The 10931-nt window shown below is 31.2% G+C and overlaps 1 pseudogene; it reads left to right on the top strand.

The window, feature by feature from the left end:
* Positions 1–936: 936 nt before the first annotated feature.
* On the top strand, positions 937–2876 carry LOC131605041 (putative protein FAR1-RELATED SEQUENCE 10; annotated as a pseudogene).
* The last annotated feature ends 8055 nt before the right edge of the window (positions 2877–10931 follow it).

The following is a 10931-nucleotide window of genomic DNA, read 5'->3' as shown; positions in this document are numbered from 1 at the left end:
TAACTTACAGGGGCGAAAATCAAAAACACGCTAACTTACAGGGACGAAAAGTGTATTTAAGCCTAAAAACAAAATAGTTTTGAGAAGTATGATTTTTGTTTTTGATATATATATATATATATATATATATATATATATATATATATATATATATATATATATATATATATATATATATATATATATATATATATATATATATATATATATATATATATATATATATATATATATATATATATATATATATATATATATATATCAATTACTCTCAAAAGCATATTTATGTTTAAGACTTTATTTTTCTCTCTTTTTTTCAACCAATCATTCTGATACATTTATTCTAAATAATAAAAATAAAATAAAATATTGTTTATCCATAGAAATTGAATTTCTCACTAGTACAAATTGTTTCGCCATTTCATACCTAGCATGACAATTGAATATTATCATATTGTTTACGGATAAAAATTGAACATCTACACATTTGTTAATTAAACACTAAAAATTCAAAATAAATTTAAAATAAATTAAGGCAATAAAAATATTAAATGTATTTTTTCATCATTTCCCGATACTACATCTCTCATACCAACCAAAAGGCATATTCTTTTTATCTTCTTACAACTCCCTCCAATTTACTCTTAGTGAATACTTCTTTTCGAAAGCTATTGTGTATCCCTAACTCATTTTCCTCTAATATTCATTCTTCATAGCAAACCAGATTGATACCAAAACAAGAACTCTCAAAGTTGTCTCACAAAACTATTGCCCAGGTACATATTATTTTCTCAAATGACATCTTTTGAGTTTTTATTTTATTTTATTTTAATGGCATAAAAATATATTTTCTCAAATTAAATCCTTTATGTTTGTTGACATGTATATTTTAACAATATTTTTAATTTTAAAAATTTATGAATGATTCAGACTAATATGACATTTGAAGTAATAAATGATGCAATCACCTTGGAACTTCTAAATGATAATACTTTTGTATGTGAAGATGATGAACACATCAATTCTTTAACATTTCAAGAGCTGCTACACGAAATTTTGCCGCAAGTTAATAGCATTGATGCATGTGTTCCTTTTGAAGGGCAAATATTTGACAATGATGATCATGCTTATGAATTTTATTTCTTATTTGCACGAAAAAATGGATTTTCTATTAGACGTAATCATGTTTACAAATCTTGTAAAAACAAGTCTGAGGAGAATTCATTGGGTGTTTATAAAAGGGAATTTGTTTGTCATCGTGGTGGTATTGTTAAACAACGTAAAGTTAGTAACGGGGAAAGCAAAAGGAACCGAAAGTCTTCAAGATGTAACTGTGGTGCAAAAATGTTGGTTACTAAGAGTACAATTGGGTTTGAAGAAAAATGGGGGGTTAAATATTTCAATAATTCTCACAACCATAAGTTATTGGATGACAAAGAGGTTCAATTTCTTCCTGCTTATCGAAGCATCTCAATTGCTGATCAAAATCGTATATTATTATTGTTGAAAGCTGGTTGCTCTATAAATCTTGTTATGAGAGTGCTTGAGTTAGAAAAAGGAATAGATACAGGAAATTTACCATTTTTAGAGAAAGATGCTAGAAACTTTATTCAATCCCATAGTAGTACAGGTAAAGAAAGTGATGTTGCTTTTAGATATGAATTCAGAATAGATGAAAGTAATAAATTGGAGCATATTATTTGGTCATTTGGTGATTCAATTCATGCATACGAAGCATTTGGAGATGTTGTAGTTTTTGATACAACATATAGTCATGATTTGAAAACAAATTCATTTATAAAAAGATTCTTAGATGCGAAAACAAATTTGATCGATTTTATAAATCAGGTATGAATTTAATTGAGTTACTTGGTATAATTTAGTCATGATTTTTAGTTTATAGTTCTTTGTTTATAATTTAGTTATGCTTTTTGTATTTTTTTATGTAGGTTGGCGTTGCTATCAAAATTAGAAATCAAGCTGGAGAGGAGGCAAGAATGCGTCAAAAGTATCACAATCCTCATATTATAACAGGGTTTCCTATTGAAGAGCATGCTGCATCTATACTCACACCGTATGCATTTAAGTTGCTCCAACATGAAATTGAGTCATCTACAAAGTATGCTTCAACTGAGACTGACAATGACTCTTATATTGTACAACATCATAGCAAAGTTGATGGTGGTCGTCTAGTAAGATGGAAAGTTGAAGAAGAATCAATTTGTTGCTCTTGTAAAGAGTTTCAATTTTCAGGAATATTATGTCGACATGCTATTCGAGTGCTAATGGTGAAAAATTATTTTGCCCTCCCATCAAAATATCTCCCTCTCTGATGGAGACGACAAAGTTCATTAATTCCAAAATCTAGTCACATAATAAACGGCAATGGCGGCTCCTCGTTAAAATTTCAGTCTCTAATTCGATGTTTAGAAGTTGAATCATTGAAAACAAAGGAACGAGAACGAGTTGCTACAAAAGAGTTGGCAAATATTATCTTAGAGGTGAAAAGCATGCCGGAAACTCAAGAACAATTGATTGATTTGGAATATGATGTTCCAAATGATGATGAGTGTGATGTTGAAAATCCTATTGTTTCAAAAACCAAAGGTCGACCGAAAGGATCACGGCTAAAAGGAGGAGTTGAAGCTGCAAAAAAGATCCAGCGCTGTCATGTTCCAGATTGTGAAGGAACTAATCACGACTCCCGAAATTGTCCAAATAAGAAGAAAAAGATGGAAATATTTCCTTCTCAATCTCCTAATAAGTAAGCTTTAATTGGTATCTTTTATTTTATTCATGATTAGAATTATTAAATGATAATATTCAATGTGTATATTTTCTTGTGTTTTGACAGGATCATCACAGGCTGGAAATAGTTAGTCATCTTAAATAAAGTACTGTGTAATTACTTTATTTTATGAGAGCATTTGTCATGCTAGTTATGAAATGGTGAGACAATTTGTATAAGTGACCAATTCAATTTCTATCGATAAACAATTTGATTTTTGGTGTATGTTTAGTTTTTATCCTTAAACAATTTGATAATTTTCAATGGTGTCATTTCTGAAGCATGAAATATTAGTACTATTAATTTTTTTTTATTATTTAGAATAAATGTATTAGAATGATTGGTTGAAAAAAAGAGAGAGAAAAATTAAGTCTTAAACATAAATATGCTTTTGAGAGTAATTGAGGAGAGAGAAGAATTTTTAGTGTTAATTAACAAAGGTGTATGATGCTAACACACACCTTCATAGAAATGAATGGGTGTGTTATAGCATTCTCCATATATATATATATATATATATATATATATATATATATAGGGAGCATATCAAGTGAGAGCATTTTTAAATGAGAGATGAGAGGAATAAATATCAACTTTTAGATTCATCAAGAGAGAGAATGTTAATACATTAATGTGACTATTAATTTCTCTCTCTTGATGAATCTAAAGGTTGATATTTATTCCTCTCATCCTCTCATTTATAAATGCTCTCACTTGATATGCTCCCTATATATATATATATATATATATATATATATATATATATATATATATATATATATATATATATATATATATATATATATATATATATATATATATATATATATATATATATATATGGGCATATCATATGAGAATGCCATATTTATACGAGAATGTGAAAATGAATCTGAACCATTGAATTTTAAAATTAATGGTGGAGATTATGGGTGAATCTTTTTTTCTCTCTCTCATGCATCTTGAAATAAATGAAGTAGGAGAGAGAAAAAAAATTCACTCATAATCTCCACCATTTATTTTAAAATCCAATGGTTCGGATTCATTTTCACATTCTCATATAAATATGGCATTCTCATATGATATGCCCTATATATATATATATATATATATATATATATATATATATATATATATATATATATATATATATATATATAGAGAGAGAGAGAGAGAGAGAGAGAGAGAGAGAGAGGAGGGAGCAAATTACACCCGAAGAGTTACACCACGAGTTACACTCGTTCAATAACTACATTTCGAATTAATATTTTTTAAATTCAACCGTTGGATTGAAACATAATATCATATAGATCATACCTATAAAGAGTGAGCTTAATCTATAATGATTTACTATGTCATTGAATTACATCAAAATTAACGTTATATGAAAGCTCATTTTGACGTTAATCTTTGGATATCTTGATCGTATAGTAAATCATTATAGATTAAGCTCAAACTTTATAGGTATGATCTATATGATATTATGTTTCAATCCAACGGTTGAATTTAAAAAATATTAATTCAAAATGTAGTTATTGAATGAGTGTAACTTTTCGGGTGTAATTTGATCCCTCCTCATATATATATATATATATATATATATATATATATATATATATATATATATATATATATATATATATATATATATATATATATAATTATATATATATATATATATATATATATATATATATATGAAAATATTTTTTTATATGAAAATAATAAGAATACATGTGACCTTAGATTAAAATTGACCGTTGAGATTAAAAAATTTCATATAAGTAACATACATGTCTCTCTACTTTATTATTTCTTATAATTCAATTACCTTTACATCTTCCTCATTTAACCATTTAAATGAGGTGGGGTAAATTGACAAGATCAAAAGGAGAGGGAGGTATTGATTTTCGCGGGATAAGTGAATTCAACACAAGTCTTCTAGGAAAGCAGTACTGGAGACTTTTAACTGATAGAGACTCACTTGTGGAGAGGGTCCTTAAAGGAAGATATTACCTTCACAGTGATATTGAGGCATCAATGGCTGGTTATACTCCATGTTTTGCTTGAAGGAGTATTTTGAGTGTGAGAAGTCTGATTCAAACAGGATCTAGATGGAGGATTGGTAATGGTGCAAATATTTTGGCCCTTAAGGATAGGTGGATACCGTATAACCCGAGTTTCAAGGTTCGCAATCATGTTGGAGACCTTAATGTTGAAACAAATGTGTATGATCTAATTGACCATGAATCAGGCTGTTGGAAGCAAGAGCTTGTTGAAACATGTTTTGGTTAGGATGAGGCTTCGTCTATTACAAGTATCCTTATTTCTTTTCGCAAAGTCATGTCATCATTCCAACATACAACATCACAAGCATCTTGATCAACTCAACACACAATCATCAATTAATCATGTTATCAATCAACACGACAACATTAGCCAAAAATCAAGTACAGAAGCACAAGAATTCACAAAACCAAGTTACATACAAAATGCCTTTTAAACCTACCCAAATGTGCACAGTAAATTCCAGAAAATTCTTAGAAATTATAATAAAATATAAGCTTCCATATTCTTAAATTACACACATTCATCATATCCTCAATCATTTCCATTAGACCCTAAACCTTTCAAATCATGATAATGGTGGATTTAACTCTATCTCATTTTATCAATCATCAATACAACAATCATCATCATCACACGACATGTTATTCATACAATCAAACAATCATCATGGATTCATCAATTTCATCAAGAACAACACAAAACCCCCAACATACAATTATCAACTCCTTAAATCAAACATAATACCCATGATAACCCCCTCTTACCTTAGATTATTAGCCGAATTGATTCCCTTTTCGAATTCCTACGGTTGATTTCCTTATTCTCCTCTTCTTGCCCTAACCCTATCTTCTTTCACGTTTTCTTCAAAATTCTACGTTGAATGAATAATCTCTTCTATTCCCTCTTTTTATCAAGTTAGCCTTATGAACCCTATTGTGATATTTCTAATATGCCCTTACTAATTTCTCCTCATATTATCTCTTTATTTAATTTAATTAATTAATAATGCTAATTAGAAATTATATTATTATATTATTGTAACTATCACCTTAATTCCACTACTCCACACACATCAACACAAACATCACACGTCACATATATTCATCAATAAAGCACCCTGACTCATATAATCACATCAAAATATCAAATAATCAATTAAATCTACTTATCGGAGTGTTACAACTCGAAATAATTTGATTAGGAGAGGTATGAATCTCGAACCCTCTATCCCTTTTAGTCATGATAACATCAAAACGGTGGACCATCTGTTGCTGCAGTGTCCTTTGCGCGACAAACTTTTTTGTTTTCCCTCTGGGTCCAAGATTGCAGGATAATGTGGGCTTGTGCGATTAGATGGTAGAGGTTCTGGCTGGTAAAGATAAATGGGCTACACAGGTTGTGGCTTCATTACTATACAACATTTGGAACGCAAGGAATTCCGTGGTTTTTCAATCAAAAGCCCAATGTTCGACGAGGGTTGTTGAAAGTGCAGGCGAGGCAGTGGCGGATTTCAATAGATGGAAATGGAATTCTGCTATCTGCATTAAGCATCAGATTCCTGTTGTGGAAGGTGAGCGGGTGCAGGATTTGCATTTTGTCTTGGTTGATACGAGTGTGTTTGAGGACGGGAGCATCTCTTTTGGATGTGTCATAAAAAATGTGGATAGGAACATCATTCTGTCAGCTTGCAAAGCAAAAAAAAAAGCGGGCTGATCCTACTTTGGCTGAGGTTCTTGCGATCCGTTGGAATTTACAATTAGCTAAGAACATTAATCTGGAGAAAGTTGCAGTCCTTTCTGATTCAAAAGTTGCAGTCGATTGTATCAATTCCTGTCTAGACTTGGCGTCATTGAGACTATTGTTGCTGATTGTAGAATTCTTCTAGGAAGTTTTAATCTTGCTTATGTAAGTTTCATTAGTAGGAATTTTAATTCCTTCTCCCATAACATGGTTAGGATTGGTTATCTTAAAGAAGATAGAACTTGGTTGGGGGTTTGTCCCATTCAGTCCCCTTTAAACTCTGCTGCTTCTCTCTGTTAATGAATTATTTGCTCATGAAAAAAACCATTTGAAACTCGTTTTCGTTAATATCAAATATCTGAGCTTTCTAATTTCTTTTAGCCGTTTTCAAATAATGAAAGATAATTAATATGCAACAATGAAAGAAATTATAGGACTCTCTTCAAATTGGAATGAAATGCTTACCAAAATGCTAGGTATATTTTTTGGACGTGTTGGAATTGTTTAGTTTCTAGTCACCATCAAATTTCAATTTTTCTTCCTTTTTAATTAATTCCATCAATGAGAGTGGTGGGTGGGTTTGAAATATGCATATGTTCTTGAATGAAGGTTCTTATACGGAGATTTCATTTATCGTAAATTTACTTTGAAATATATAATGAATTATATAAAGTTTTATTTTAGGACAAGGGCCTGTTTGCCCAGGCCATACTTAGATGGCCACAGTTCTAAGAGTTGTTTTATAGTACGTGAAAAGGAATATTTAGTGCTGGACCCTTTACATTTGTCTCTCTTAAAGAGGAAGTTAACTATAGATGGATAATTTTAACGCTCATTTTATTTATTTCATGGTGTAACGTACGATTTATGGTACTACTTTTATTTTGTCGTTGAACTATTTTGATGGCTTCAGGAAAAAAAATAAAAAGCTTTGATAGTGCGTGAAAACAAAACGCTTCCATAAAATACTAGACTAAAAACTTAACACTCCATTTGTCATAATAAGTGACTATTTAGTCATTTAAAAAATATAAGAAAGAAAATAATATTTTTTTTCTTTTATTTTGGTCTGTGATATTTTTTTTTTAAAATTACTTAATCAAAATATTGGTGTATTTCATGTAACCGAAAAGATATTGGTGTATTTATATTATCATCAATATCAAATTGAAAATATTAATTTAGAAGTCAAAATAATATTATTAACTAAAAATATAATTAAAGTATAAGTTATTAATATTCTATTAAGAATATAAAGATCATTGTACAAATTGGACACTGGTGGAGCTTGACAAAATTATTTTGGAATACAAGTAAATAAAAGAAATTTATAAATCAACATGCAAGTCATAATATAGATGTAAAATATATGACGTGTACTACACCCATCTTTTATTATAAATTATTTTAATATTATTAAACATATTAAAAAATTATTATTGTATGAAAAAGAAAAATTATGATAGTTTTTATAAAAAGATTTTTTATTAATAAATAATTGAATAATAAATATTTAAATGTATAATAAAAATAATATATTAGTATAGTAAAATGACTTATAGTTGATATATATATATATATATATATATATATATATATATATATATATATATATATATATATATATATATATATATATATATATATATATATATATATATATATATGTAACACCCCACACATATTTGTCTAGAATAATATGTATAAAGTATTAAATATGGTTTCATAAAGACAACGATTACATAATGTCGCAGCGGAAAGATAATAAAAACATCACAAGTACGAGGTACAAAAGCCGAATGTATCATGGCCAAAATGATAATACATCCAAAATAGTACAACATCCAACAAGGTACTACAAAAGCATAAGATGCGAACAAAAGATAATATCTAGCAACAACGCCAAAGGACTAATCCGCCTTGCCTTTGCCACGATCTTGCCTTGAACCACCTGAAAAAGATAGAATTGGAATGGGATGAGATTACTAAATCTCAGTGAGTCCGCCTATCCTATTAGTCCACTCGGATCTAAAGGGTACATGCAAAACAAACGAATCCACCATGGATTCGGGCAATCCTCACATCCGGTACAAGTACGGAGCAACCAAATGATTTATCCACCATTGGACTCATCACATACAAACACACAAGTATATCACAAACAAGTATGCGAAACCCGTATCCATATACGGGGAATCAAGAAGTGTAATAAACCTCGGCTAAATTATGGAACGAACGCACCCTCGATGAGTCCACCCATGCCTAGTGTCAAGGGACTTGTACAAGCTCACTGCAAGATGGTTAAACGGGTTCGCACAAGCCTATGTGGCCGCGAGATGACATTAGCCTAAATGGCGTCATTGTCCCATTAACCTTCTTCACGCAAGTGGGTTACACCGAGTACAAACCGCCACCTTGACGCATGGTCCCACCGGGCGAAAGCCTAGTATTAGTCTACATGACTTTACTAGAGGTGAGTTACAATCATTATGTAATAGCCTACATGGCCACATAACCCCACCATACCGTGCACGCAAGTGTGTCAACGTCAATGAGTATGAGCCCCTCACGGCACTCACGAGCACACTACAACGGTAGCTCAGGTGCGCGACCTCTAATCATAACATCAGACTATTCCACGGACCACATGATCCAGGATAATACCTTACATCATAGTAAGAGGTATATCCCAACCTAGCCCCCGACCACTTCGATTCAAGCATACGTACACGCATCAAGTGTAATATCATAATACAAACCAATCCGAATGTTCAACCAAAACATTGGACATTAATATAGATCCATACTTATCTCATCAAGGTATTCAAAATCAATCATAATTGAATAGACAAGGATTTATGGAATAAACTTATCCAACATTATGTATAATATTCCACATAAACAAAATGAATGGAATTATCGGTAATGTGTGTCATAAAACACCACTCTTCAGACATTCATATGCATATTAATAATTAAGGAGGGGTCCGATTGCGATTAGAATCCGAAACTGCCCTCAGGGGAAGGAAAAATATAATTCTGCCCAGCACTGGCCGCTTAGCGGCCTGTAAGCGGGCTTTCCAGGGGCGAACCTCAACTGTTTCCCCGCTTAGCGGTCTCACGTCCGCTTAGCGGGCTCGCGATTTTTATTTTTCTTCACACACAGCATCCTCCGCTCAGCGGACAGACTGGGACCGCTCAGCGGAACCGCGAATTTCTGGAAAAATGCTCAGCACCCGCTTAGCGGCCTTAGGCCGCTTAGCGGTCCATAGCAGACCCAGAAAAAACGCAGAACTCATCAATTCTGTCCTGGGGCACTTTAACCCCTTGAAATCACCTGCATGCACGAATCGAAGATATATCCAGCCAACATACAGTATGAACAAGCAATAAACAGCATCGAAACATGTTATTAGCAAGGATTTAAGCATAATCTCTCAAAACCCTTAAACCCCAAAAATCCCCAAAAGAGTCAAAACCCCATTTTCTATCTATGGACTCACCTTAGATGAACGAAGTAGAGCTGGAGCAAGGGAGATTTGGACGAAAATCGGAGCTTTGGGACAGATTCTTGAACATGCAAGGGTTGAAGTTTTTGGAGTGGCTTTCCTTCTCTTCTCTTCCTCTTCTATTTCACGTTTCCAATCCTTCCTCCCACAAAATCTGTTTTTTGTTCACAATGAAGAGGAATTGCCTTAGCCAAACAACTCCTTACTCTAATTAAGTGCACTAAGACTATAATGCCCTCCAACTAGGTCCAATTGTCCAATTTGCCATTTAGTTCTATCTCAACTAATGTTATTACCATTTATTCTGAAAAGATTTAAATAGAGTATTACAAAATATATATATATATATATATATATATATATATATATATATATATATTAGAGATAGTAATAATCACCAAGTTGAATTTCATGATTTAAAATACCTAAAAAAAATGTATCATGGTTTTTTAAGAATTTTGAAATCATCAATAATAAACTTAAAAAAATTAATATTTCACTTTTATAAATATTACATTTTATAGTTCGGTTATGGCAGCTCGGTTGTTAGCCGTATAACGATATAAGAATATCAAGTGCAGAAGAACGAGTTCACATCTTCTCTTTAATTAGGTGAACTCTAGCCACTAAACTACTCAAACAAAAAAAAAATTTATAACAAATTTTTTACCTCAACTAATAAATAACTAATGTCTAATTCCTAACGCAACATTCTTTTTACAATAATACAATCTTTCTCTTGGTTGTATAATAAATTGAGGGAAAAATTAACCCAGTAATACACGCTTCGAATCCTACACACTGAAGTTTATGTTTTTCTCTTT

Source organism: Vicia villosa, linkage group LG5, assembly GCF_029867415.1.
Source record: "Vicia villosa cultivar HV-30 ecotype Madison, WI linkage group LG5, Vvil1.0, whole genome shotgun sequence".
In the NCBI taxonomy this organism is placed as follows: Eukaryota; Viridiplantae; Streptophyta; class Magnoliopsida; order Fabales; family Fabaceae; genus Vicia; species Vicia villosa.
This window is presented reverse-complemented; position numbering and strand designations above follow the sequence as displayed.